This window comes from Chaetodon auriga, chromosome 23 (assembly GCF_051107435.1).
Source record: "Chaetodon auriga isolate fChaAug3 chromosome 23, fChaAug3.hap1, whole genome shotgun sequence".
Lineage (NCBI taxonomy): Eukaryota > Metazoa > Chordata > Actinopteri > Chaetodontiformes > Chaetodontidae > Chaetodon > Chaetodon auriga.
In genome coordinates this window covers 5,278,509-5,306,208 of record NC_135096.1, presented here as the reverse complement: position 1 = coordinate 5,306,208, position 27,700 = coordinate 5,278,509, and the positions used below count along the sequence as shown (strand labels likewise).

At 41.3% G+C, this 27,700-nt stretch overlaps 1 protein-coding gene and 3 long non-coding RNA genes across 4 annotated transcripts in view; all 4 read right to left on the bottom strand.

Annotated features, from left to right (window-relative positions):
- Window positions 1-27,700, bottom strand: part of LOC143315640 (uncharacterized) — a 105,442-nt gene that overhangs the window by 28,414 nt on the left and 49,328 nt on the right.
- Window positions 9,539-10,402, bottom strand: LOC143316137 (uncharacterized). The gene is made up of 3 exons (XR_013076257.1): window positions 10,346-10,402; window positions 10,062-10,129; window positions 9,539-9,980 (listed from the first exon to the last, which is right to left on the bottom strand). It is a non-coding gene; the product is annotated as an uncharacterized LOC143316137 (long non-coding RNA).
- Window positions 11,917-14,055, bottom strand: LOC143316136 (uncharacterized). Its single transcript, XR_013076256.1, has 3 exons — window positions 13,825-14,055; window positions 13,014-13,105; window positions 11,917-12,324 (listed from the first exon to the last, which is right to left on the bottom strand). It is a non-coding gene; the product is annotated as an uncharacterized LOC143316136 (long non-coding RNA).
- LOC143316189 (uncharacterized) lies at window positions 21,365-23,558 on the bottom strand. Its single transcript, XR_013076262.1, has 3 exons — window positions 23,442-23,558; window positions 22,947-23,085; window positions 21,365-21,432 (listed from the first exon to the last, which is right to left on the bottom strand). It is a non-coding gene; the product is annotated as an uncharacterized LOC143316189 (long non-coding RNA).

Here is a 27,700-nt window from a genome sequence, read left to right as displayed (position 1 = left end):
AGGCAAGACCACTTGCACTTGTGAGGCAGCATCAGAGTTAGCAGGAGGCACCCTCACCAACCAGGAACCCTGAATCTCCAGCTGTGACCATACAGGGGCGTACTTTTGCAGAGCCGGCTCATCCGGCAGTGTCATACAGTGCCCGTTGCCTCGCGCCTTCAATTTGACCAGCTGCCGTATTTCTTGATCCTCTGCCTGAGCTACAGCTATTTCATCTCCCTCTTCAATCTGGGTGGAACTGCTTACTTGACCCACCTCACGAGCCACATATATCCCTGGATTGAAAACAGGTTGTATGTCAGTCCGACCCCTCAAATTTTCAACAGCCTGGGCCCCCTCCATAAACCCTGGGAGCCTGGACATGGCGTCGGCATTGGCATGTAATTTTCCAGACCGATGAACCATTTTATACTGGAAATTTGCCAGCTGCTCTATCCACCGGGCTATTTGACCTTCCACATCCTGAAAATTATGTAGCCACCGCAAGGAGTTGTGGTCAGTACGCAAGAGAAATTCTTTACCTAAAAGGTAATGTTTAAACTGCTTGGTAAAAGTTACCATACTTAGCAGCTCCTTTTTTGTCGTTGCATACTTGCGTTCTGACTTAGTCAATGCCCGGCTAGCATAGGCTACTACACGTTCTAAGCCGCCTTCCTCTTGTGACAACACTGCCCCAATGCCTGTATCACTGGCATCAGTGTCGAGTATGAAGGGTTTGCTAGGATCAGGGTAGGCTAGCACCGGTGCAGACATCAACCCACGCTTCAACCGTTCAAATGCACACTGACATGCCTCTGTCCACTTGAAGCGCCTCCCCTTCTCTGTCAACTGGTGCAGAGGTCGTGCTATTTCAGCAAAGCCCCGCACAAAGCGCCGATAGTAGGATGCTAGGCCCACAAAGCTCCTCACTTCGGTCTGGTTTTTGGGGACTGGCCACTCCCGCACAGACTCCACTTTAGCTGGGTCTGCCCTAACCCCTTCTGCTGAAATGATGTGGCCAAGATATTGTACCTGGGCGGAAAACAAATCACATTTTGAGGGCTTAACCTTTAAATTAGCCTCATGCAACTTCGACAACACCTCATCCAGGCGCAGCAGATGTTCTTCAAAAGAGCGACCAAAGACAATGATATCATCTAGATATACCAGACAGGTGTTCCACTGCAAGTCAGCCAACACGACGTCCATTAGCCTCTGAAATGTACTAGGTGCATTACATAGCCCGAAACTCAGCACATTAAACTCAAAGAGGCCCTGGCGCGTAACGAAGGCTGTCTTGTGCCTATCCTTGGGGTCAATCTCAACCTGCCAATACCCGCTGGCCAGATCAAGAGTCGAAAACCAGCAGGCATTACACAGGCTGTCTAGCGCATCATCTATTCGCGGCAAAGGGTAAGCATCCTTCTTAGTCAGGTCATTTAGCTTACGGTAGTCCACACAGAAACGCAGGCTGCCGTCACGCTTCCGAACCAGAACAACTGGAGCAGCCCATGGACTACATGAAGGGCGGATAATACCATTTTCTTGCATCTGTTTAACGTGTTCAGCCACCTCCTGTTGTAGATGGAGAGGGACACGGCGAGGACGCAGTTTTACAGGATTGGCATCACCTGTATCAATACAATGTAATGCCTGATGGGTTCTACCGAGGTCCAACTCATTAATGCTAAAGACAGATTTATGACGCGATAGCAATTTTGAAACTGCCCCAACCTCTACCGGGCCCAGTCCTTTCTGGTGGATGCTAAACTGTGACAAGAGTGAATCAGTGGACCAGGACTGATCAGATTTTGTCTGTTCACTAGGTCCCCCTTCCCCACAATTCTCAACCTCAATGCCCGTGTGAAAAGTGCCCACTTTCATGCCAGTTTTCAATATAAGCTCATCACCTGTGACATTGATCACCCGGACGGGGAGAGCCCCTTGTTTTACCCGGCAAACTACACGGGCTACCATAACATCGCAGTGGTTGGACAATGAAGCAGATGGCTCCAACATACCTTCCAACCCATCTCCAAAACCACCGACAACTGTTCCGGGTATGATGACTTCACTGCGAGGTGGAATTACCGTGTCAGACTGGACAACTACAACTTGGGGTTGATTTTCCTCCTGAGGGACCAGCAAGGGCAATGTTTTGCCCATTAAACGGCAAGTTCGCTCTTTAAAATCAAGTACGGCACCATATTTTGAGAGGATGTCAAAACCCAGGAGTACCTCTTGGGAAGAAATGTCAGCGACTAAAAATTCTACCACCAGAGCTAGAGAGTCAAATTGGCACACAGTCTGCCATTGTCCCCTTATTTTCATGTCTCCCCCATTAGCAGCCGATACCTCTCTATCATACTCTGTGAGCTCCGAACCCCCCTTTGTTATGGTTGCCCAAACCTGATGAGGAATAATGGACCGATTAGCCCCACTATCTACCAGGACCATACATTCCAACCCACCTACTTTGGCCGCTAAATAGGCAGATCCACCAACATCACTTGTAGAGGCCACACTTTGAGAAGATGAGGGGGCGGGCATTTGGCCCTCCGTGCTCGCCCCCTCTAGTTTCCCTGTAAGTAAGGGCAGTCGCGGCGTATGTGGCGGTCGCATCCACACTCCCAACAACCACCCCCACGTCCACGTCCACGACTGGTCCTAACAGGAGGGCCCACCACCTCCGGATTGGCCAGAACAGCAGAACCAGAACTAACAGGGACCATTTGTAATGTCTGGAAGGAGTGTTGCAATGATTTAACTTCTTGGCGTAGCCCCTCTACCACCCCCAGCAGAGCATCAATCCGATCGTCATTTTTTGTTTTCTGTTCTGAAACTTCACGCACTCTAACATCAGAGGAGGAAGCCTGAGTCTGTTCTAAACTCCTTAAAAGTTCCATTTCAGCAGCTAGATTGATGGCAGACTCGAGCGTGTTGGGTTTGGCACTGCGCAAGCTGATTCGGAAATCCCCTGCAGCAAAGTAAGTGATAAAGTGGTCTCTGGCCAACAGATCACGGGTGTTCTCATCAGCTGTCGGATAAGCTCTAGCAGCCAAGCGACGCAGCGCATTGCCAAATTCACGAGCCGTTTCATTTGGGAGCCTTCTTCTACCTGAAAAGGCAGCTCTACTCCAATCATCACTATCTGAAGGCTCCAAACACCTTGTCATGGCGGCTTTTAATAAGGCATAATTACTTTTAGCTTCTGCAGATATGCCGCTGTAAATGTCACGCGCACGACCTGACAGTAACAAGGACATGAACTTAAGTTTGAGGGAATCATCCCAATTATTTACATCAGCGGCCAAGTCAAATTGCTCAGCCCAATCAGACCACTGGCGCCCCACCCCAGTAAACGTTTCTGGCATAAATACTGGGCGGGGGGTTGAACGGGGGTCAGGCGTGAGACTATCTACACCATTTAGCCTCGACGGGCCCTCTAGTGGGTTATTCTCCTCCACTGACATTCTGGTAAAGGTAAATCCCACCGCTGCCACCAGTGTAATTTACCTCATGAACCAGGCAGAGGAATCCTGCCCCCACCTGGAATTTAATGGTAAGGCTCTTGTCAGGGGAGGCGAACAAACCCACACAAGACGGGCAACATTCATATATAAAAGGTATACTTTATTAATTTATTTACAATCGTTATTAAATTAGGGCGCAGGAATTCCGTAGGCAAAAGACGCGGCCGGGCAGGCAGCCAGGAAGGAGAATTACAAGTCAGGCTACAGAGCTCACCCCACACCAGGAAGAGCTAGATAGAAACTGGTCTAGCATTAAATCACAGCACGCCACTGCACACTTCCATTACACAGCACACCATATACGCTGGAGCTACTGCCCGAATTAATCCCACCCAAGCTTGTCATCCACCCATTGCCCCAATTCAGCCTGCCGGCTCCCCGCGCAATTTAAAATAAATTAATAGCACAAATGAACTAACATAACCTAACACACAAGACGCAATTACAATAATAAAGCAAAGACACAAAAGAAGAATACTCAGCTCGCCCGTTGGCGAGGACCCCCCCCCCCGGGGTCTTCGCTTGATGCGCCGTCCGACTCCCCGGGGGAACAGCGCTTCGTCGGGCGGCGCAGCAGGACTCCGCTCACGAGTCCACAGCAGCAGTGCCGATATGGGGTATGCGGACAGACCGAGCCCCGCTCTGGCAATGGCTCGTGACAGGCAGCGACCGGCAGCCCTCCTATAACCCCGGCCCTGGCTATCTACAGGAGGCGACCAGCCTCCCCTCCTCACGGGAACGGCTCACCTACCTACCTGTCTTCGCGCCGGCAGCCCTAACCAGCTGCGAACGCCCCTCTCGAGCCCCAAAGGACTGCCAGCCACCAACCACACAAAACGTGTGTAGAAAGGGAACCCCCTCACAAAAATGACCGTCCCTTTTTAACACCTCTGCCCTCTACCTGGCGTTCTCCAGGTGTATATTATTGTCTTTAATTAAATTGTCCCTTGCAGGGAGACAGCTCCGCCTGCTGTCTCACTACAATATCTTGTTAAGTCAAACAATCTTGAAATGATCTTGTTTTGAGTTGTATTTTACAAGAAACTAGCTTCATTTAACATTTCGTGCATTTTTCAAGCTGAGGTGTCATTTGTAGAAGATACATAATCTTGATTTAAGAGATAAACTTCACTGGATTCAAGTAAATGCATTTTATTGGAAAATCACCAATTTATATCAGAAAACAGCTGCATTGATAAAGGAAGCCAAGTTTTTCTCTTTTTTTTTCCCTTTCCCTTTCCCTTTTCTTTTTTTTTTTTTTTTTTTTGAAGGATGAGTTACAGTCAGCAATGAACATCACGTGCTTAAATTGCATTAATAATTTATCATCACCATCACGCTTCGTGGTACACCTCAAAGGACGATAACATTATACGTATGTACACAAAAGTTAAATGCAATACTTACCGAAGCTCAGCTTATCTTTAGGGACCCAGCTGTCTCGAGTGGTAGTACAGGTCTCCAAGTTGTCTTACAAATAAGCAGCAGCACATTTATCGCCCGCTTGTTTCATTTCTTGTTTGCACCGCCGCGCCGCAGTGATGACGTATTTTTGTAGGCAGACCGGAGGTTGTTGAATTTCGCGGAAATAAATTTGGAGGCCAACAGACATTTATGACAGTTACACATTTTGTTTATCATGATATTCCTTACTGTGGAACACCACTGTCACTATCTTTAAGCCTGAATTTAATTTTCTAGGTTAAACGCTGACGACCTACGAACTACAACTCCGTCGACGGATTATGACATCATTAACCTGAGACTACCACCGCGTTGCATGTCGGCCGTTAATGAAACGTCGTAGGTGCGCATAGTACCGAGGGGGTTGAAGCCGTGCACAATTGTAAGTACATTAATACGATTTTCACAACTTTGGGTGAAAATACCACATAGTTTTTAACGTTATACGTGTTTTTTTTAAAAAAAAGTGTTAAGTATGTATTGTGATGTTTTGCTGCCAGACTGATCCAACTGGCGAGGGGAGCTCAAAGCTAGCTTGCTATCATTAGCTAGGTTACGAGCATGGACCAACTAGATGACATTGCTAAATCGACTTTGAAGGCTTAGGTTAACGTAGATTGAGCTTTGGATCAAATAACGACCAGATATTATCAAAAACTTGTTGTTCTTAAATATTTTTTCACAGTGTGTGGTTTTAGATAAAATGTGTGCATGTAAAATAATTGCTTATGTATATTAACGTGTGTACCTGAAATCAGACCGAAAAGCAAAGTTGTGAATGTCTAATTCAAGATATTATAGATGCAATGACAGACAAATGCAATGTATTGTATGCTTAATGTGAAAATGTTTCTGCCCATTACAATATGTTCTTTCTTTCTTGTACAAATGTCTGGAAGAACTTTTTTGGGCGCCCCCTGATCACTGCAGCACAATAATTCAACTTTTCATTCATTCTAAAATGTTCACAGCTGCAAACGTCAGTGAGGAAATGATGGGCACCCTGTCTCGTGAAGACCTGCGGGATCTTTTCCCAGGCCCAGAAAACTTCTTTCGGAGAAAAGCAGTTTGGCGTGCCTGCCATGATGATTTGGATGAGGTCAGTTTCTGAATGAGGCTAACAAATGGAACCTCAGTCTTAATGTACACAATTAAACATGAAATGTTGCCGTTACCATTTGGTTGTATTTTTTATTTGTTGGTTTTTGATTTTACAGGAATCTGGCAGAGAAGACTCTCACTCAAAGGACAGTATTACTTCTTTTAATGAGTCACCCTTGCCACAGACCACCACTGTGAAAGAGTATCCTGCAAAGTGCATGACCCCAGAAAAGTTTGTCAAGTTGTCTTTCCCAGAATATGTGTTGCACACCGACTCTGAACTTGAACAAGTCCGAAAACAATACTTTGAATTGGCAAAAAAAAAGGTGAGGAGGGCAACTTTGAAATGTCAAACTCATCTGGAACACCATGACCAGTATGATTGCAGTCCTGAGGGCCGAAGGTGATGGAGAATCAGACAGATACCCATCAAAACCAGAGGTCACAGCTATGGCCAAGAGAATAGTACAGTACTACCCCATGCTACAGGACAAAGGCAGCAAGAAGACTTCATGGGTAAGTGTTGAAAGGCATCCACTTAGTTGCCATAGCATCTAGACGATAGATAAGGCCACATACTCAAACAGGCAATAACTACATATCTTGGAAGCATTAGCAATTATTATGGACTATCTGGAAGGCATAGAAGTTTTGATGCTGAACTTGGAAGATTTACTGATTTAAACTCAATATTTGGAATTTACTGCTTTGGATGGAAAAATTGGAAGCATAAGTGATTAATACTCAACATTTGGAATATAGTACTTTGGATGCTAAACGAGGAAGCATTAGTGATTAACATTGAATACTTGGAATACATTGCTTTGGATGGTTAACCTGTAAGCAATAGTAATCAATATTCAATACTTGGAATATATTGTTTTGGATGCTAAACTTGGAAGCATTAATAAACAATACTCAACATGGAATGTATTGCTTTGGATGCAAAACTTTGAAAAATTAGTGATTCATTTTCAGTATTTGGAGCATGTAGATTTTTGGACTCTAAACTTGGAAACAGTAGTGATTTTGATTCAATATTTGGAATACATACCTTAAGAGCCTAAACCTGGAAAGGCTAGTTACTATAATGCAAAGATTGGAAGGTTTAGTCACTTGTATTTTATCTTTGTATTTTATCGTGACCCACGTCACCCGACCCTACTACCTACGACCCTAACTCAGAGAGTGAGAGCGAGTGCACCGTGACACAATAACAACAATAACAAAGTCTGCTCACAGCCTAGATCCTAGTGTGAGCCAGAAATAACAACAGAAAAACTTACTGTTCAATTGCCAACTTCATTATGATAATGTTAGGTGTTTTCATGTCACTGAGACAAAATCTAGCTTCTCTGGCTGGTTTCTCCAACCTTGCATACTCAACTTTTAATGAGTCTAAAATGAAGCACGCTTAAACATGAAAATGAAAAACTCAAGATGTTCGTCTTACCAGGAAAACAGGATCATCCTGCATTTTCCGGAAACTGACCGGACAGGGACCCTCTCCCCTTGTTAACAATTACTGCTCAATATTAATTATTTGCAATATAGTACTTAGAATGCTAAACTTGTAAAGTGATGTTTAGTGCTCAATATTCATTATTTGGAAGTAAGAATGCTAAACTGCTAAGAATTAGCACTCAATATTCATTATTTGTAATATATTACTTGGGATGCCAAACTTAGAAGACTTAGCGCTCGATAGTTAACATATGAAATATGGTACTTATGTTGCTAACTGTAACGAGCTAGTGGAGGACCCAATTGCAGTACCGGCCGATTTACAGGGAATACGGGGAAACGGACAACCGGAGCAACAATGTGCCATACTGAGCAGAGAGCCGGCTCAGAGGGAGTTAGTGTGAGGAGAGCGGATCGAACGCGGAAATCACGGACAGATTTCGGCGTGGTTGAAACCACCGAGGCGGTAAGATCTGCACACCCACAGACACAGGGCTAGGACAGAAGGAATAGTCAGGAACAGGCGAGGTCGGACACCGGAGATCAGTCTGGACAAGAACGCTGGAGAGTCTGGCATGGCGCAAAGACAATCAGGCAAATGGGAAGAATGACAGAGTGGCTTAAATACCCTCCTGATGACTCTCATCGGCGAGGTGTGCAGATAGGCAGGTATGGGGCGTGGCTGAAGAGCTGCAGCACAGGTAAGTGCTATGCTGGACTGTGACAGCTAACCCTTGTTAAGAATTAGTGATTAATATTCAGTTTACTGAAAATGCTAAAACTTGACTGGCTTTGTGACAATGCAATGATTGGAAGGATTAGTCATTTTCACTTTATTTTTGTAGTTGCATCTTACCTTCATCTCATGACCATCGGCTGCTTGTCATTTGTGAAGATATTTCCTGGAGGCTGTATTTATACTCTCAACCAGCTCATTTCTCATTGGACCATTGGCAACCAATCACAAATGTGATTGGCATGTGCTCGTTTTGGAAATATTTAAGTATAAGAGATTGAAATTTTGGAATACCGATCCTCATTTTTAACATTGATTGCTGTAATTAACAATTAATACTTATTTGCATACTGTATTATTGGGATTATTTGGGATAAGACTTTTTTTTTTAGTGAATATAATATTGTCTAAAAAGTACTAAAAAAAATTCTTTATTATTTTTATTATTAAGTAGAAGAGAAAGCAAATTTGGAATACCAAATCTAATTAACATTGCTGGAATCAAAAATTAATACTCACTTTCATACTGTATTCTGGGAACTGGAGATAGTATAAAATGTCACTCATTTGGAATAAGACTTTTTGCAGAAAACATGAACATAAAACAAGTATTCTTAAGCCTGGGACTCACTGCCTGTGTGAGCAGTGCGTGTTCGTGGCGTTACCTCTACTGCTGCGGCTCGCACGCGTGTGGCGTTCACACATGCAGTGCGTCTGCTGCGCCGCTGCTGCGTGGCTCTGCCTGCCAGTCCTGTCTTTGTACATTGAGTTTGCCTTTGATAAGCATCATAAATAATAGAATAAATAAAAGCCTTGTTAACAAATGAAGGGATTCTGTTTAATCTTGATGGTATTATGTCAATATGAATAAAAACAGATAATTTTCAGGCTATTTTTATTCAGGCTACACACACAAACGTCTCGCAGAAAAAATAGGCGAGACTCTCTAAATCTCTAGATGAGATGCAGAACGCACACGCACTGCACACGCAGGCAGTGTGTCCCGGGCATTAAATAACAACCTTTTTCTTGAAATGAGGGATTCAGTCTTTTGAATCAAGACTATAATTAGATCACATTCTTGGGATTGGTGAGTCAGGCTTTTGATTTGCTTCTTCTTCCCATTTTGTGTCATTTGTTACCTTAATACTTCAAATTATCTATACAGGACTTTACCTAATTAAGCATGACAATTAGTGGGTTTGAACAATAACATTTATTTCACGGCAGCATCAACATGATAAAGAGAAATAATGCAAGAACAAAAGTCAGGATGGCCACTATCGCCAAATTAGTCATAAGACAGATCTCCATCTTGTCAGGTTTACAGCAGCATGACAAAAAGAAAACATCAATCAGTCATTCAGGCCATTCTTACTAACAATCTAGAGTCATGGACATTGCTAAATATAACACATATCCCTGCCTTTACAACAACAGCAGCTGCTGCTTGTGTTTGTGCCACCCTGTTGTTTTCACCAGGATAAGGAGGAGGGCCCACGTCATCAAGGGGCTGGAGTAGAATATAGAATTTTTTATTGTCAAATTACACAATGAGTCTAAAATACAGCACACACAACAAGAAAATTAAGAACTTAGGATGATGGTCTTACATGGTAATGAGGAACTTCTGTCAGATGCCGGTCAGCGATCTGGACAAGGACCCTCTCACCTCTAAATGCTGCCATTTTGAATTTTAGTTTCTTTTAAAAAAACACAACATTACATACATTACATTACAGAGCTGTTACATACCGAGCATTTAGACAGGTGCTTGTCCTTACAAGGTTCCTGGTACTTCAACATTCCTTTATTCGTCCCGTGGGGGGAAATTCCAATACTTAGTAGGCTCCTTAAAATAAAAAAATGCCACACATTTAAACTGGCAATAGATACGTGTCTTCTGTTTAATACTCTTGTTTTACTCACATTTCTTTCAGAATTTTCAGAGTACTTTTAAAAGAAGAGAGATATTTCACATATTGTGAAAGCAGTGTGTGTTTATGTTTGTGTGTGTGTGTGTGTGTGTGTGTGTGTGGGGGGGGGGTACTATAACTTTTGTCCTTACTGGTGAGCCTAGTTCCTCTCGGGTTTCCTCTTTAATTTCCAGACAACTGGAACTCTGTGAAGACTAAACAAGCAAGCAAAGTTTATTTATATAGCACTTTTCACAGACACCGGTCACAAAGTGCTTTACAGTTACACAACATTAAAATCAAATATGTATGCGTACAACAGTCATATAAACATACAATCATATATAGCACCAGAAAATAAATGAATAGAATAAAATACATATGTACATAAAAAACACATGAAATATGCAGTCATACAAGCAGCATTGAGAGGGATGTAAAATGTCAGAAGTTATCCAAACGCCTGTCTGAACAAGTGGGATTTAAGTGTTTTTTAAAGCTCTCCACAGAGTCAATACATCTCAACGTAGCTGGAAGGCTGTTCCAGAGTTTTGGAGCTGCACATTCAAAAGTACAATCACCACGAGTTTTGAAATTTGTCCGAGGAACACTTAGCAGACCCGTGTTAGATGATCTTAATGCTTGGCCCGTGGTGTAAGGGTGCAGGAAGTTCCTGATATATTTTGGGGCCTGGCCGTGTCGGGCTCTGTAAGTAAGCACTATGATTTTAAATTGAATTCTAAATTTGACTGGTAGCCAATGCAGTTCAGTTAAAATAGGGGTGATGTGAGGCCATTTACTAGACCGGTTTAAAAGCCTAGCAGCAGCATTTTCAACCAATTGTAGAGGCTGAATTGACGATCTGTTGAGGCAGGTAAAAAGGGACTTACAGTAATCTAAATGTGAGGAAATAAAGGCATGAATTAATTTCTCCAAATCTTCTATTGAGACAACAGACATTAATTTAGCTATGTTTCTTAAATGAAAGAAAAGTAGATTTAGTCAGTGCCTTAATGTGACTATCAAAGCTTATTGACTGGTCAAAAATTACACCAAGGTTTTGTATGTTGGAGCAAGTAGAACGGGATAGGGCACCAAGTTTCTCGTTAATAGGGACTTGAAATTTATCAGGGGCAAAGATCATGACCTCAGTCTTATCATCATTCAGCTGAAGCAAGTTATTTGCCATCCATTGCCTAATTTCCCATAAACAGTCATTTAACATAGATAGGTTGTCAATCTCAGCAGGTTTAAATGAGAAGTATAGCTGAATGTCATCAGCATACAGATGGTAGGAGATGTTAGGGAAAGAACTAATAATTAGACTGAGTGGAAGCATATAAATAGAGAATAAAATTGGTCCCAAGACTGAGCCTTGAGGAACACCACATGCCAGCACAGCAGCGTCTCAAGTAAAACCGTTAGCAGAGACAGAGTGTGTTCTATCAGCCAAGTATGATTTAAACCACTCTAATGCAATACCTGAAATGCCCACTAGGTGTTTTAGCCTGTGAATTAAAATGTGGTGGTCCACAGTATCAAATGCTGAGCTAAGATCTAATAAAATCAAAACAGAACAGTGACCAGTATCAGCAGCCATTAAAATGTCATTAGAGACCTTAAGAAGAGCTGTTTCAGTGGAGTGGAGTTTGCGGAATCCTGATTGGAATTTGTCGGCTATATTGTGCAAATCATGAACACGAAGTAACAGTTCTTGAATAACCTTTTCTAAGACTTTGGAGATGAAAGGAAGTTTTGATATAGGTCTATAATTCTCTGGCAAGGATGGGTCTAGGTTTGTTTTTTTAAGCAGGGGGTGAACTATAGCCTGTTTAGAATAACTGTCAGCCGGCGTAGATTTCTAGTGCACTAACCACCTTTGTGCTGAGGACAGGAAGCTCTGTTTGTTATAATGGTCTGTATAGCAAGGAATGCCGACAGAGGGAGTTAGTACTGTGTGCAGTCTGGACAGTGACCTGAGGGGGAACCGGTGACGAAGAGAGAGGAGTTACTGATTCAGGTGTGAGAGAGGGGCTTACCTTATACAGTCAATCACGTAAGGCAGCAGATAGAGCGGCGTGTTGTCGCTAACTTAGGGCTACCCAGCCTATTTGGATGGACTCCGTCGGGCCTGAAAAGAGAGAAGCGGTTCCAGAATAGATTAAAGTTGTCAATGAAGTCTATACATAGATTTCCTGGAAGCATTAGTGATTGATTTTCAAAACTCGAATAAATGGCTGTGGATGCTAAACTTGGAACCATTAGTTATTAATATTCAATACTTGAAGTATGTAGAACTTTAGACTTTATACTTGGAAATAGTAGTGGTTTTTATTCCATATTTGGAAAATATACATGTGTAAGTAACTATAATGCAAAGATTGGAAGGATTACTCATTTTGATTTTATCTTTGTCTATTGTCAACCACAAGTAGTATTTGTAATGATAAAATAACATATTGTATGCTGTGTAATGTTTTCCCACAGTACCTCAATTCCAGCAGTCCTTCCTGTAGAAGTCTGAGAGATTCAAACACAGTTTCCTCAGCCTTCCACGAATGTTTTCTGAGGTTAAATACAGCTTCTCATCAGCCTCTGTCAACTCTGGCGACTCCTTTAACACTTCTCTGATCTAAAGATGGTCAAAAAACTAACCATCTTTGTGCTGAGGACAGGAAGCTCTGTTTGTTATAATGGTCTGTATAGCAAGGGATGCCAACAGAGGGAGTTAGTACTGTGTACAGTCTGGACAGTGACCTGAGGGGGAACCGGTGACGAAGAGAGAGGAGCTACTGATTCAGGTGTGAGAGAGGGGCTTACCTTATACAGTCAATCACGTAAGGTAGCAGATAGAGCGGCGTGCTGTCGCTAACTTAGGGCTACCCAGCCTATTTAGATGGACTCCGTCGGGCCTGAAAAGAGAGAAGCGGTTCCAGAATAGATTAAAGTTGTCAATGAAGTCTAGCGTGAGAATTCTGCTGAAACGCTCTGCTCCAGGGGCCACAGTTGGGATCGGACTGGATATAAAAATAGATTTTCCACAGGAGTTTAAAAGGCTAAAAAGATCTTTGAAATCATTCTTGGTCTGCTCAGACTCCCGCCGAGCTGTGTCGTTTGTTCCAACGTGGATTATAACTCGTTTAATGGACAATGGCAATGAGCGCAGCAGACTCGGCAATTTATTCAGGATAACTGGGACTGTGGCTCTTGGGCAACAATGCGTGACTGCGTTAAAAACCCGGAGGTTTCTGGTGATTGAATCACCAATTATAACTGTGGACGGGGTGGGCAGGAGCGAGGTGGCGGTTGGTGTGGGCTATTATTTCTGGATGGAGCAGGAGCGAGTGTGACACTTTATGTGACAAAATAGTGTAATCAATCACAGAATAATTAATCTCCTCCAGGTGATTTTTTTTTTATTTAAACTTCTTTGTCCTTCAAATAGTGCAGGAACAGGTAAATGAGAAAGGAAACTATCACAGTCACAGACACTGTGACAAAAGCAACAGTGAGACAAATCTCCATCTTGCCCATTTTACAGCAGCTCTAAAAACAGAAAACATCAATCGGTCATTATAGCCGTTCTTACTCAATATCTATAGTCATGTCCAGTGTCAAGTATAAAACATACCCCCATCTTTACAACCAAAACAGAAGCTTGTGGTTGCTGCACCAGATTTTCCTCACCAGGGTAGGGAGGAGATGGCACATCGGTCTAGGAAAAAATGTAAAAGTTTCAAATTACTAGGGCTGTGACAATGAATGTATTAATGATTGCAATTAATTTGAAATTTTGAACACATTAAACAAAAAAAAAAAGAATCAATACAGCTGCGTTTTGTTTACTTATGCCTCAGGAAGCAATCAGTGACGTGCGGTAAGGTTCACGACTGGTGAGGCACTGACTCAATATAATAAAAATATATGAACCCAAAATATAAATTTCAATTTTGACCTTAATTGAAACATTTAGTTGTTGTAAAAGCTTTTAATTATGCTTTCATCAATTCCACACTGTTCAACAATACAATAGCAAGAAAAACAAAAGAATATTTAATACAAGGTCAAATTCGATTTTTAAAAAATTTAAAATTATTTTTATTTTTTTTTGGCTGATCTCTCTATAATTAAAATTGAACACTCACTATTGCCCTCTGCGTAGAAGAACACGCAGCGATGTGCATTGCGTCCATGGAGCTCAGCACTGCCACCATTAATAAATAACAGCTACATTATCAAATAAATAAGTTTAAATTTCCATTTAATACATTAAAATGTATTATTAGGGTTATATACTATTTATTTATATTTAAAAAGCCAAAAACATTGGGTATTTATGGGGTTAAAATAGAGAAAGTAGAAAAAAGCAAAAGTGAAACTTAAGGAAGTGGGAGGGGATAAATAGAGGTGCTCCAGCAGAGCCCTCTCATTTCAGCTCTGACTTTGGAAGAGACAACATCTCTCAGTTACTGCCAATCACCATACATTCATTTACGTGTGCCACCTGAAGAAGCCGGACCACGGCGAACCGTCGCGCGTAGGCACACATTTTGTTTTCAGGTAGTTTTTTGGATTGGTTTTTGTAATTTAAACTTTCTTGATTTTTATTTCATTTCAATTCTACTTTGATCAATAAATACTTTTTAAAAAAACAAAAGTTTAAATTTTAAAAATTAAAACCATTGTATTTTATTTTCATTCTTTTTCATTTGAATAGTAAATAATTTAAAAATACAGTTAATTTAAATTTAGATACAATTCATTTCATTTTGATTCTTTTATATATTAAAAAACACACTTTGAGATGAGCTACGGAGCTCAGAATGAGTGGAAGGAGGTCCAGTACAGGAGGTGGCAACGCCTCCCCCCAAACTATGTTTATGAAACACGGTCCTGGGGTCAACGGGGGTTGGGACCCCAGGGGATGGCCCTTGCCTTTCCGGTCCCCCGTGAGGGGGCACCGGTTCGTAACCCCCTTTCCTTACCCTGACCCTACCCTATCCTAACCCCAACCCCCTCCTAGTCCCTAACCTCAACCTTCCCCCTCCCCATACCTAACCCCCCCCCCCCCCCATTCCCCTCTCCCCTTCCTATATTGAGAAAAAAAAAAAAAAAATCACAAAATACATTGGGAAGAAAAAACATCTTATTACTTCACATACCACATAAATACATAAATAATTTGATTCTTTCATGATTTCATAATGACAATTTCATAATATGCACACATAGTATTAAAAAAACAATTCACTGAAAATTTCACATTTTTCATCTATTTCATCTATTAATATACACATAAGGGCTTTAAAAACACATTGGAAAAAGTGAAAATGAAACTTACCTGAACAGCCTATAAATACAGCCAGTCTGCAAGCACTGTAGCTTTCACATGCTCACCTTTTCTTTTGTTTTCGTTTGTGCCTTAGCCTGAAGAAGACCCGGTAGGGTTGAAACGTCGTGCGAGGGCACATTTCTATTGATAAATGATAATAATTTAACATTAAAAATTTGATTTTATTTTTCATTCATCATTTTTTTTCATCTTTTTCTAAAAACAATTGTTTTCATTTCTATAGTTAAAACAGTTAAAAAAAAAAAAACACATTAAAAACATATAGACCCACACAATAAAAAACAGTCATGAGTCACAATCAGGACTCTGATGGATTTTGCCAGACCGCGCACACGTTTTGATGGCCATCAGGGCCATTCTTGGGATCGTGGGGGTGCAGTTTACTGGAGGAAGGACCGTGCACCTCCGCTCCCCTGTTACTCTGGGGGTGGGATTCAGTTTCCACACCCTAACCCTTTTTGTTTTTGTTTTGTTTTTTGTGCAGGATTGTGCATTGCACCTGCATTGCATTGCAGAAATAAGGGCTGTACATGAAGGATTGTGCATGCAGGATTGTGCAATGCAATGCAGGACTGTGCATGCAGAATTGTGCATGCAGGATTGTACACATTCCTGCAGAAATAAGGGTTGTGCATTGCATGTGCATTGACATCTGACAGCTGTACCCATGATGCATGATTCATGCACTGAAGATGTAGATCAGATCAGATACCGTCGTAGTTCTGATCATAAATGATGCCAACTAGCGATCCGGCGGCGTTATTCCCATGACCCGCCGGGCAACGTCCAGGAAATGCTGCATGATTCAAGATTGCTTTTATTGTCATCGAGCATGGCCATGTCAATGAAATTTTCGTTGCAACCCCCGTGTGAAAAAGAAAAGATAATAAAATAAGATAAAATAAAATAAGATGAAACACATCTAGATAAAATAAACTCACAGAGAACATAAATTCACAAATAAGATAAACTCAAAGGACATAAAAAGTCAGCATTTAAAACGTATATACAATATACATAAAATGCAATGGTACTGTGTGTATACTTAAATGTTAAGTACACAGAAGGTGCGAGTGTGCAAAAGAAGTGTTCTCACAGTCTCTCCCTCCAATTGGTGGGAACACTTGTTTTGCACACTCGCACCTTTTGTGTACTTAACATTAACATTAACATGATGACGAGGAGTTTGTGAAAGAGAGAAAAAGAAGTAGTGAACCCTTTTTTGGAACAAGCGTTCTGACAGAACCGAGCAATCTATTTGAAGCAGTGAAGCACGCTCGCTCAGCTGTTGCACCGCTGCCGCCATAAATGAACACTTCTGTTTTATGTGCATGCAGATCAGACGAAACGACCCGCTGAATTTAAGCATATTACTAAGTGGGGGGAAAAGGAACTAACCAGGATTCCTTCAGTAGCGGCGAGCAAACAGAGAGGAGCCCAGCGCCGCTTCTCCTTAATTTTAGGAGGAGAGAGGAGTGATAGCAAATAAGTTATCTGCAGGCTAAACGTGAAGCCTAAAACATCATCTTTAATTCTGTATTCAATTTTGCATGCACTTATATTTTGCATGCCCGGGCCCGGACACGGGTTCGGGTTAGCCCTGCATTGCATTGCAGAAATAATGATTCCCCGGAACAGAACTGACAAACCAATCTGTGCAGATTTCTGATCTTTGTGTAGTCTATATACTGAGGTCCTCTGATCGGCCCGGCCGGGGTCGGTCACAGCCCTGGCGGAGCGCAGAGAAGGCGGTCAAACTTGACTGTCTAGAGGAAGTAAGGTCAGCGTGTATCTACCCTTCACCGAGAGTTAACTGAATTAGCCGCCTTGCTTCTTCAGAGTATGTAGTTACAGGTTGTATAGTGGTTGTATAGCCCTAACCCTAGTAAGTGACCCCTTGAACCCCACTCGTGATAGGGATTGGGGTGCACAAAGGCAGTGAGATGCCTGTGATGTTGAAGCCTTTACAAAAGTAACATTTTATCCTAAAATCAGTGAACTGACCCTTTAATTCTCACTCAAAGGTACATACACAAACACACAAAGACACACATACTGTATGTACTCCACTAGCATGCCTCCTGCAGGCCGTCAGTGAGCTGAAACCACAGAAAAAACAAAGTAGCTGTCTTTTACCTGGTGGGCAGTGTTCACAGTTTGCTTTGGAAACACTCTTATCAGACACGTGAAACGTGTGAAAGCAAGAGGGAAGCAGCCCTATGCCCACTACAGCCTGTGCAGGAGAGATAGAGCTTGTTTATTTTTCCACACAAGAGGCTCTAAATGAAAATTTCAATATTTCTTTCTTTGAAATGGAATCAGAAGAAACGTCGCCATTCTCATGTTTTAACACTGATAAACACAGTTTCTACTCATCACGTCTGATCAGAAGAAAGGTCGCCGTTAGGTGCAAGGATGGATTTCACCATAAAACCATCTGTTTTCTGAACCAATAGTGGTTGACAAACATAAAGTTCGCTACTCTCTCCTCTGCATGAGTCTCTTCCCGCTGGCTTCGCCCTGCCCAGGCATAGTTTAGACGTCATCTTTTGGGTACAGTACTTATAGGGTGTCCTGTCTCCTGTGAAAGGACTCAGGCCCCCGAGCAACACCGGGCAAAGGCAGTCTTCCGTACGCCACATTTCCCACGTCCGCCGGTCGGACGGGGATTCGGCGCTGGGCTCCTCCCTCTTCGCTCACTGCTTCTAAAACACCCTGATCTACCAATGTGATGCAGGTACGTTTCTGCACTTTTGGGGAAGTCAAAATGGATGACTACATTCACTGCCTGGATGTCAATTCCCTGAGTCTGTGCAGACCAGGTTCCTGCACAATCCATTCCTCAAGTCGTGGAACACGCGGTTCCTGTGCTCCTGCATCATTTTGCATGAATGTAGAAGCATTCCCAGTTACAGATCTGATTTGCTGACCTCCCTTACGCCACCTTGATCTAAGATGCCAGAGGCTGTTGAGTAGCCCAGTTGGGTGATTTTGTTGGCCAAAAGCTCAACCCTCTGGGTGGAGTTACAGAAGATGCTGGACTGATTGATGATGGATGGTCGTCCGCCAGGGGGACCTTGTCCTCTTCCACCGAGCGCGGGGCTTCGGGAGGGACACACTTGGAGAGGTTGGGTGGAACATGCCAAACTGCCGATGCGGTCAGCCCGGAGACTTTGACGTCCACCGGCAAAAACAAAAAACAATGAGCTTCTTATTCGCTGTCACTTCTCTCTCCTCTTTGTGGGAGTCTCTTCCCGCTGGCCCGCCTAGTCAGCCAGATCAGCTGAATCAACCCTAGCGATCAATGAGCTTCTTATTCACTGTCACTTCTCTCTCCTCTTTGTGGGAGTCTCTTCCCGCTGGCCCGCCTAGTCAGCCAGATCAGCTGAATCAACCCTAGCGATCAATGAGCTTCTTATTCACTGTCACTTCTCTCTCCTCTTTGTGGGAGTCTCTTCCCGCTGGCCCGCCTAGTCAGCCAGATCAGCTGAATCAACCCTAGCGATCAATGAGCTTCTTATTCACTGTCACTCCTCTCTCCTCTTTGCAGGAGTCTCTTCCCGCTGGCCCGCCTAGCCAGCCAGATCAGCCTGAAACAATGAAGGCTACAAGGCTGAGAGCCCTGCCTGAGATTAAAATCTGAGCACTGTATTTAATACAGTAGATCACACTATTCTTTTAAGTCGACTCAGATGCCTGGTTGGCCTCTCTGGCACTGTTCTTAAGTGGTTCACTTCCTATCTCACAGAGAGAAAATTCCTGGTAAATTTGGATACACGCTCCTCGAGAATACATGAAATAGAATGTGGTGTGCCCCAAGGATCAATTTTAGGCCCAATTCTTTTTAATTTCTATATGTTCCCACTTGGCAGTGTCATCAGGAGACATGGTTTTAATTGTCACAGCTGTGCTGATGATACACAGCTGTATATTTCCATATCTCTTGATGACACAGGGCCACTTGATGCCCCTTTTAACTGTATTTTAGACATCAAATCCTGGATGGCAGAAAACTTCCTACAGCTCAACCAGAACAGAACTGAAGTTTTAATCATCGGTCCTGAGGCCCAGAGAGTGAAACTTTTACCAAAACTGCAAACATTGTCTTAAAATCCACCCAATCATGTAAAAAATCTGGGAGTAATTTTTAACTCTGAGCTCAATTTTATTCCGCACATTAAATATGTTACAAAAACAGGATTTTATCATTTAAAGAATAGAGTCTGCCCGTTTCTCTCTCAGGCAAACACAGAGATGCTGATGCATGCTTATTGCAATGCCCTGCTTTCTGGTCTTCCTAAAAGAAATATCACAAGTTTACAACTTCTACAGAACTCAGCTGCACGTGTGCTTACGAGGACCAGAAGGCAGGCGCATATTACACCGGTTTTAGAATCACTGCATTGGCTGTGTGTGTGTGTGTGTGTGTCTTATTGCTGCACCTATTCCTTTAACCAATCCAGTATTTTATGATTCCATTTACAATTTATTAAATTATTTAGAATTATATTTTTTCAACAACAAACAGTCATTTTAATGTTCTCTCTCTAAAAACTTCTGGGGATAAAATAATTTAACAAAACTAAAGCCGAGGAAAATGGTTTTAATTCAGCTATATTACATCCTTACTGCCCCACCTGCGCCATGGACCACTCTTAAAACTAAGATAACGGTCCCACCCTGTGTCTTATCGGCCATTTTATTCTACTTATCTAATTTCTATTATTCTTTTAGAAACACCCTTTAAGGTTTTTTCTGGGAGGACCCCTTCTTAACCATCTTGGGATTTTAAACGGCTCTTTCAATGAAACTGTTCTCCTTCTCCCCTGTGCCAGCACCCACCACAACATCCAATAGGATGTTACGTTTTTATCTTCACCTAACCCAAAAATGTTTTGTCCTAACCCTCTATACTAATTTATAGGGTTATGATTTATAATTTTTTATGGAAATGATTTCTAACCCTAATATAAATATGAGTGGATTTAAATTATATTTCTTCTAGATTTTACATTTCTACATCTATCTATTGAGAATTATTATTATCTATATGGACATATCTATATACAAGGGCTCCCCCTTCCCCCATATAGGTGCTCTCATATAGATATATATATATATACACATCTCTCTCTCTCCCTCTGGCTCTCCCTTCAGGCAGGCATCCCACCTGTTACATACTGCTGAAAGTATATATGGATGTCTGTGCAGTATTGTATCACATATGCATATATCTGTGGAACTTCCCCCTAAATATTTAACATATGTATGTGTGGGCATATATATATATATGCATATATATGCATATATATATATATATATATATATATATATATGTGTGTGTGTGTATATATATATATGGTTTTATATCCAGATACATTTATACATGGGTAGGACAAAAATGTTTTGTCCTACCCACGTATGTGTATGTATGTATGGATATGTATATGAATATGAATATATGTGGATTGTATATGTATATGTGTATAGATTAATATTTGTATATGGATAGAAATTCAATATAATGTAATATATAATGCATGTCGCATGTATATGTGTGTATATGTATATATATATGCATAAGAAAAAAAATCATTTATAATATGCCTTACCGGGATGGATGGATGGAGTGTGCACTGAGTGTGACTGTTCCATTCTTTGGGGACTGCCAATCACCTGACCCCTCACCTTCAGAGGAGCTCGCCATCTGTTTTCGATAAGACGAAAAGTAAATTTTCTTTCTCAGGACTCAAATATCATTGAATGGATTGAAACTGCTGAAGAAAATTCTCACCAATCTTGGGCTGGCTTTTTTGACTGCATAGCTTGATACTGCCATCATCGTCAATGCTCTGCTCTGGACTGTGTCCTCTGTCGGGTCATCCCCTGTAAAATGAAAGGTTAAAATCATGAACTGATACTACTCAACCCAAAAGAACTGTTTGTCAATTTTTCATGCTGAAGTAACCTTTGTAAAATCTTTTGGCCGTTTGGGGATCATGGTACATAAATGTTGCTACCCTTGCTGGAAGAATATCATTAGGTTTTTCAGGACACCACATCAGGACAGGTATAAAGGGGCAGCTATGCAATGTTGGAGGCAGTGCGGATCGACTGCAGCTAACCACTACCATATTTTCTGGGATTGCCCCAAGTTAAAAGCCTTCTGGAGGGATATCCAGGTTTCTTTAAGCACAGTCTTTAACACTCAAATACCCTTGAGTTTTGATGTATTGTACCTGGGTCATGTTCCTTTTTTCAATTGTAGGAGAGAGATAAAGCTGCTGCAAATTCTCTTGGTGGCAAGTAAGAAAACTGTCACAAGAAGATGGTTGAGCCCGATTCAACCTACTCTAGATGACTGGATTGGAATTATTCTGGAGATATTTAGGATGGAAAAATTAACCTACCAAATAAGACTTCAAAAGGACAAATTCTACCAGATCTGGAATAAATGGATTTCATTCATTGCCCCCACGAGAGCAGACTTTATTTGATCTCACTGGTAACGTTGCTTTGTAATTTACCCATTTAATTTATGACTGGTGTTTTATGATTATTTTTATTATGGCGGCGGCGGGGGCACCCTCCCCCCATGGATTTTGTAAATAGTTGACTGGCCTATCTTACACTAAGCTGTATTGGAAGTTTTTAGGCGATCTAGTCTGGGCAAATTACCAATATGGCCCTTAAGAAGACAACTGGACTCCCACTGATGCAATCTAAACACAAGTCTCAAGTAGTTTCTGTTGTTATAAGAGAGTGGGACTTGCAAAGATCATACAATGTCTGTCCTTCAATTTTTGAATGCACATTTTTGTGATTTGTAAACCCTGACGACTGATGTCGCACACTTTCTGTATGTAAAACAAAAACTGGAATGGCATTTATTTTTGTTTTTACTGTTGAGACCATGTGTTTATACCATTTTGTCTATTCCAAAGAGATACAATTTAAAAAAAAAAATGTTGCTACCCTCTCATATGTTTTATGTCCCAGCTGCCACTTGGCCTGATGGGAGAAATCATGCATAAAGTACATAAGATAAAAATATTGCATCTTGTAATAATAATAATAAAGACTTTAAAAGAACAAAACGTGTCTTACGTAAGTGGCAAACAGAAGAACGTAACATATTGAATGTGGGGCCAGGACCAACAGTGGTATGAAAAAACATGGATGCCTCCGAGCCTCCCTCAATTTGACCACAAAGTCTGTTGTAACGCCTGAACCAGGCACACTCCTCTAGTTTCAGTGGTATGGCTGCCTGCCCAAAGTATCTCTGGGTTTTGTGCTCCTGAATCTATTTTAAAAAGACATTTGATTAGTGTTTCTAGCTAAGTTGTTAAACAATAGATGCATGTTGTGTTCACTTGTTTCATTTGAACATTTGTACTTACACGAATGACACGATGACCTCTTGTAGTCTTTTCAGCAGTCTTGACCTCTTTCACGGACATGTTGATAATTACACTCTTCCGATGTCCAGTCGTTGCAATGAGAAACCCACCAAGTAGTCCAGAAAACAGTCTGAGATTCCTTTTGTTATGTGAAGAAGAGAAACAACATTTTATGCATGAGCGTTCAAAGACAGTTGCCTTTAGGTCTGGAGCTGATTTAGCAACTCTATTTTCCACTACCATAATCCACCAAACGATAATTCTGTAAAAATTGGAAGACATCCAAGTTAGCAGACAGCACATAGGCATGAACCCAGTTTGTAAATATAAATCAATCTAAAAGCTTCAAAGGCTCCTCAACACAATGTAATATATATAGTACCAATTTACAACAAAAAGCCACCTCCATGCATTTTAAACAGAAAAACCAAATAAATCCCCTTTGAGCAATCTTTTAGAGATGTTTGAACAACTGTTGTGACTATTGATCCTTACCAAGTGCAGCATCAACATGCTTTGGTGCCTCCTCTACGAACCAAGCATGTTTTATGGCCTTGACAAGATTGTCTGAAGAACAAACAAACAAAAAACAACTACTGTTCAGCATATATGTCTAAACTTAAATTATGAGATTTACATCTGTAGCACCCCACCACTGTCACTCTCTAAAATGGAGGAGATCACTATGAACAAACTGACGGGGCGCTTGGGTTCGTTTAAGCTACCCGAAGGTTTACCTGATAGGGATGAACTTAGTTACACCTCTCCTCTGACTGGTTCAAACAAATTTCACATACTGATAACATTAAAAAGCTCTGGACACACAAAAACAAAAACAAAAACGCAAAGGGTTCAAGTAATTAATGCCACTCGCACCTGCAAGCTAAAAGGTCTCTGTTTCAAAGTCCAGAGCTCTAACCACTGTACCACTTCTTCACTTCATTGGCCCAAAATATTAACCTATGAGAAACAACAAGGTAAGTTAGGACAAACTAACTACTAGAAAAACGGCGTTTTCCTAGTATGATAATAATCTCCACCCTTCTTTTCTCTCAGCCACTGAACTTGAAGTGTCTGCGCCCAATCGCTGATCAAGACAAGCAGACCAAATCAGTTCAGCACAGATCTCCTTTGTGGCAAAGTTTGTCCTGACTTACCTTGTAGTTTCTCGTATGTTAGTATTTTGGGTGATAGGCAGGAAAACATCCCATAAATTAACTTTGTCGTTATTTTAAATTCATCTTCCATGCATCGTTTATTTATTTTTCTTGGTCAATGCTTCTATGTTGTTGATTTTCACTGGTTTACTCCCTGGCCAATGAAGTGAATAGGTGGTACAGCGGTTAGAGCTCTGGACACACACACACACACACACATACATATGTATGTATATGTAGCCAAAATATACGTCTATATATCCTAACAATGCATGGAAGGGGAGTTTAAACAACGACAGAAATGAGAGGAAGTACAAGTACACACAGGTTTCTGCCACCATGTTTACTAACACAGGGCTGCAAAGTCAGTGGGTTTACATCCACACAAATACATACAATACAAAGGATTCGAGTAATTAATGCCACTCGCACCTGCAAGCTAAAAGGTCTCTGTTTCAGAGTCCAGAGCTCTAACCACTGTACCACTTCTTCACTTCATTGGTCATGGAGTAAACCAGTGAAAATCAACAATAACATAGAAGCATTGACCAATAAATAAATAAATAAATGAATGAATGAATATGCATGGAAGAGTTCCTGCCTATCACCCAAAACATTAACCTACGAGAAACTACAAGGTAAGTCAGGACAAACTATGCCACAAAGGAGATCTGTGCTGAACTGATTTGGTCTGCTTGTCTTGATCAGCGATTGGGCGCAGACGCTTCAAGTTCAGTGGCTGAGAGAAAAGAAGGGGGGAGATTATTATCATACTAGGAAAACGCCGTTTTTTACGCGCGTTGTGGTGCGCACAAACGCGCGTATTTTACGCGTATTTTACGCGCGTTGTGATGTGCAAAACGGCGTTTTTTACGCGCGTTCTTGGAGGACTTCATTACGGCATAAAAAGCGGCGTTCTTTTTGCGCATTACGGCGTAAAAAACGGCGTAAAGTCTGAAAAAAAACGGCGTTTTTTACGCCGTAATGAAGTTGAAAAGTGACTGAATGTGGCGTATTTCTGGCAGGAACGGCTTGCCATACAGCAGCAGCAGTCAAACTCCACCCACGAGCTGAATTAGTCCGTGACCGTCAGCGCCTCCGTCGTCGGGCCTTCCGAATAAAACTCTGCCCTGACGTCACCAAAGCACTCCAACACTTGCATCAGCCAACAGACAGTTGGCGAGTAAACATGCGATGGTCAGTTTTCCAAAAGTCCTTCCGTTACACAATTAAAACACACAAAACGCAAGCCAGCTAACGACGAGCGAATGACACGTGCGCCGCGCTCTGCCCTCTCCTTCCCTCGTCTCTCTCCTTCTCGCCCACCCACCGTCCAATCATCTCACACAGAATGATCTGATGATTTATGCTGACCAATGACACAATTCCACAATTTCTGTACCTGACACGTCTGCGTATTTATAATCATAGTCCTATATTTTATGTACACAGATATTTTAAGTGTTCCCAAATTACTACTGTTGTCTCTTATTAAATGTCATTTTATCCTCTTAGTTTTCATTTTATGTCTCATGTTTTTATTTTAACTCAATATCAAGATATGCTTTGTTTCAGCTCGCAAAGTTAAGTTACACAAGTTGTTTAACCAATTGTCATTTGGTGTTTAAACTTGATACTCTGAGTTTAAACATCTTACTATGTTACATTTTACATCCAAGAAAATTTGCTTTTTCTAGTAAAAGAAACATACAGTTCTACACAATTTAGACTTACAATTTTAAGTTAAGAGAATTTTGACCATATTAATACCAACTGACATTTCAAGTTATGTTCACTTAAGTTTTTAAGGCAGCAACCTAACTTAAGTTTTCAAATTAAAACGACTTGTGTTTTTAAATGGTATCCCTTATCTAAACTAATAACAGCAAGTTTACCAGTTTCCTTCGACTTCACATAATCAACTTGCAACTCATCTGTTCGAATATAAAACATTTATTTGAAAAACTGCCTCAACTTACAGCCTTCATTCCTATGAATACATCTTTGGCTGTTGATTGAATGGATTCAACTCCAAAAACCAGCACACACTGAAACATTTTCAAAACTTTCAGAAGTAAACAGATGTGTCAAAGTCAGACACAAACATCCAACAAGAAATTTTACACGGCATGTTCAGCAACATATACCCTGAGCATAGAAAAGTCGGCTTCATCAGCTCTTATTATAATCTTTAAATCAAAAGTTGTTGCTTTAAATCCTGAGACAGTGCTAAAGATATGTATGCATACGTGCGTTTAACTTCATAAAAAGTTACAGAAAATCATCTGCCTAAGCAGACAACAGCCAACACCATCAGCTCTCATAATCAGTCCAACAGAATAAAGTGGGAGAACATCAGCCTTAAATCCTGAGACTGTCTGTGGTAAGAACATTAAAACTGTCAAGTGTTTTGCTTGCTTGCTGTATTAACCCCACACTTGAAGGGGTGTACCAACGCTGAACATTAAAAGCTGGAATCCACTCAAAGACCAGGCCGTTGATCCTTTTTTTTTTTTTTTCCTTTTTTTTTTTTCTTTGGTTTTTGCCCAGAATAGTGCAGAAGAAGGAAAACAGTTTCTTTTTTTCTTTTTTACAGTCTTTTCTCTCTCAGCAGGTGAAAAACCTTAAAAGACAAAACACCACATGATTACCATTTTGTAAAACCAGGTTCTACCAAATCAAATAATTATCAAACCCATAATTATAATATACCAATTAATAATTATCAATTATCAAAACCCTTTCACATTAACCATTAACCAAGTGCATGAAAATAGATTAACCTTTTCCCTTTAAGTTAAAACAGACTTAAGTGAATTATTTCAATGTAAATGCATCAAAATATATATAAATACATTTTTTTAACCATGGAAACAATGAATTAAGCATTTTACTAGACCCAACATACAAATTAATAAATAACTAATCAACCAACAATTTCCCCCCAGGTTTAGACACACATTTACATCCCATATCCACTATAAAATGATTATTTTAGCAGTGAATCACTGTTTTAGCAGCCTTAAACATGCAGGGAAAAAAAACGACCTGTTTATCCTATGCTCACACTAGCAGCCAATGATCCAGCACAGTTATGTCTGCACATCAAACACTTTAAATTGGGATTGAGCAGACCGCTGCAATATTTATCCGACCAAACAAGTTACAACAACTCTTCCTCACCAGCCAACATTTACACAAAGCACCGGGCGCTACAATCAACTTCACCCACATCTCAGGTACCTCGCATCCACAAATAAAAATAAAAAGCGTTTTACCGGCGGTCCGTTCAGCTCTTTGTTGGTACTTTTTACACGCTCTGTGGGGAAACCAAACTCCTCTGCTCTGCAGTGCCGTCTCTTTGTTCTGCTTGATTTAACACAGCTGAGTAATTAGCGTGCTCGCACCCCAGCTGATGAGCCGGGAGCACTCACCGCTGTAATTATGCGTAAACATAAATAAACTTTTGATTGTGCAAACTGGCTGGCCGAACTATACCGAACTATACATAAAACTCATCTGGGGCTACCTAGGTGAACACGGGTGCAGACGTGCTCTACCAAGTACTCTATAATAAAAATACAATATTTACAAACG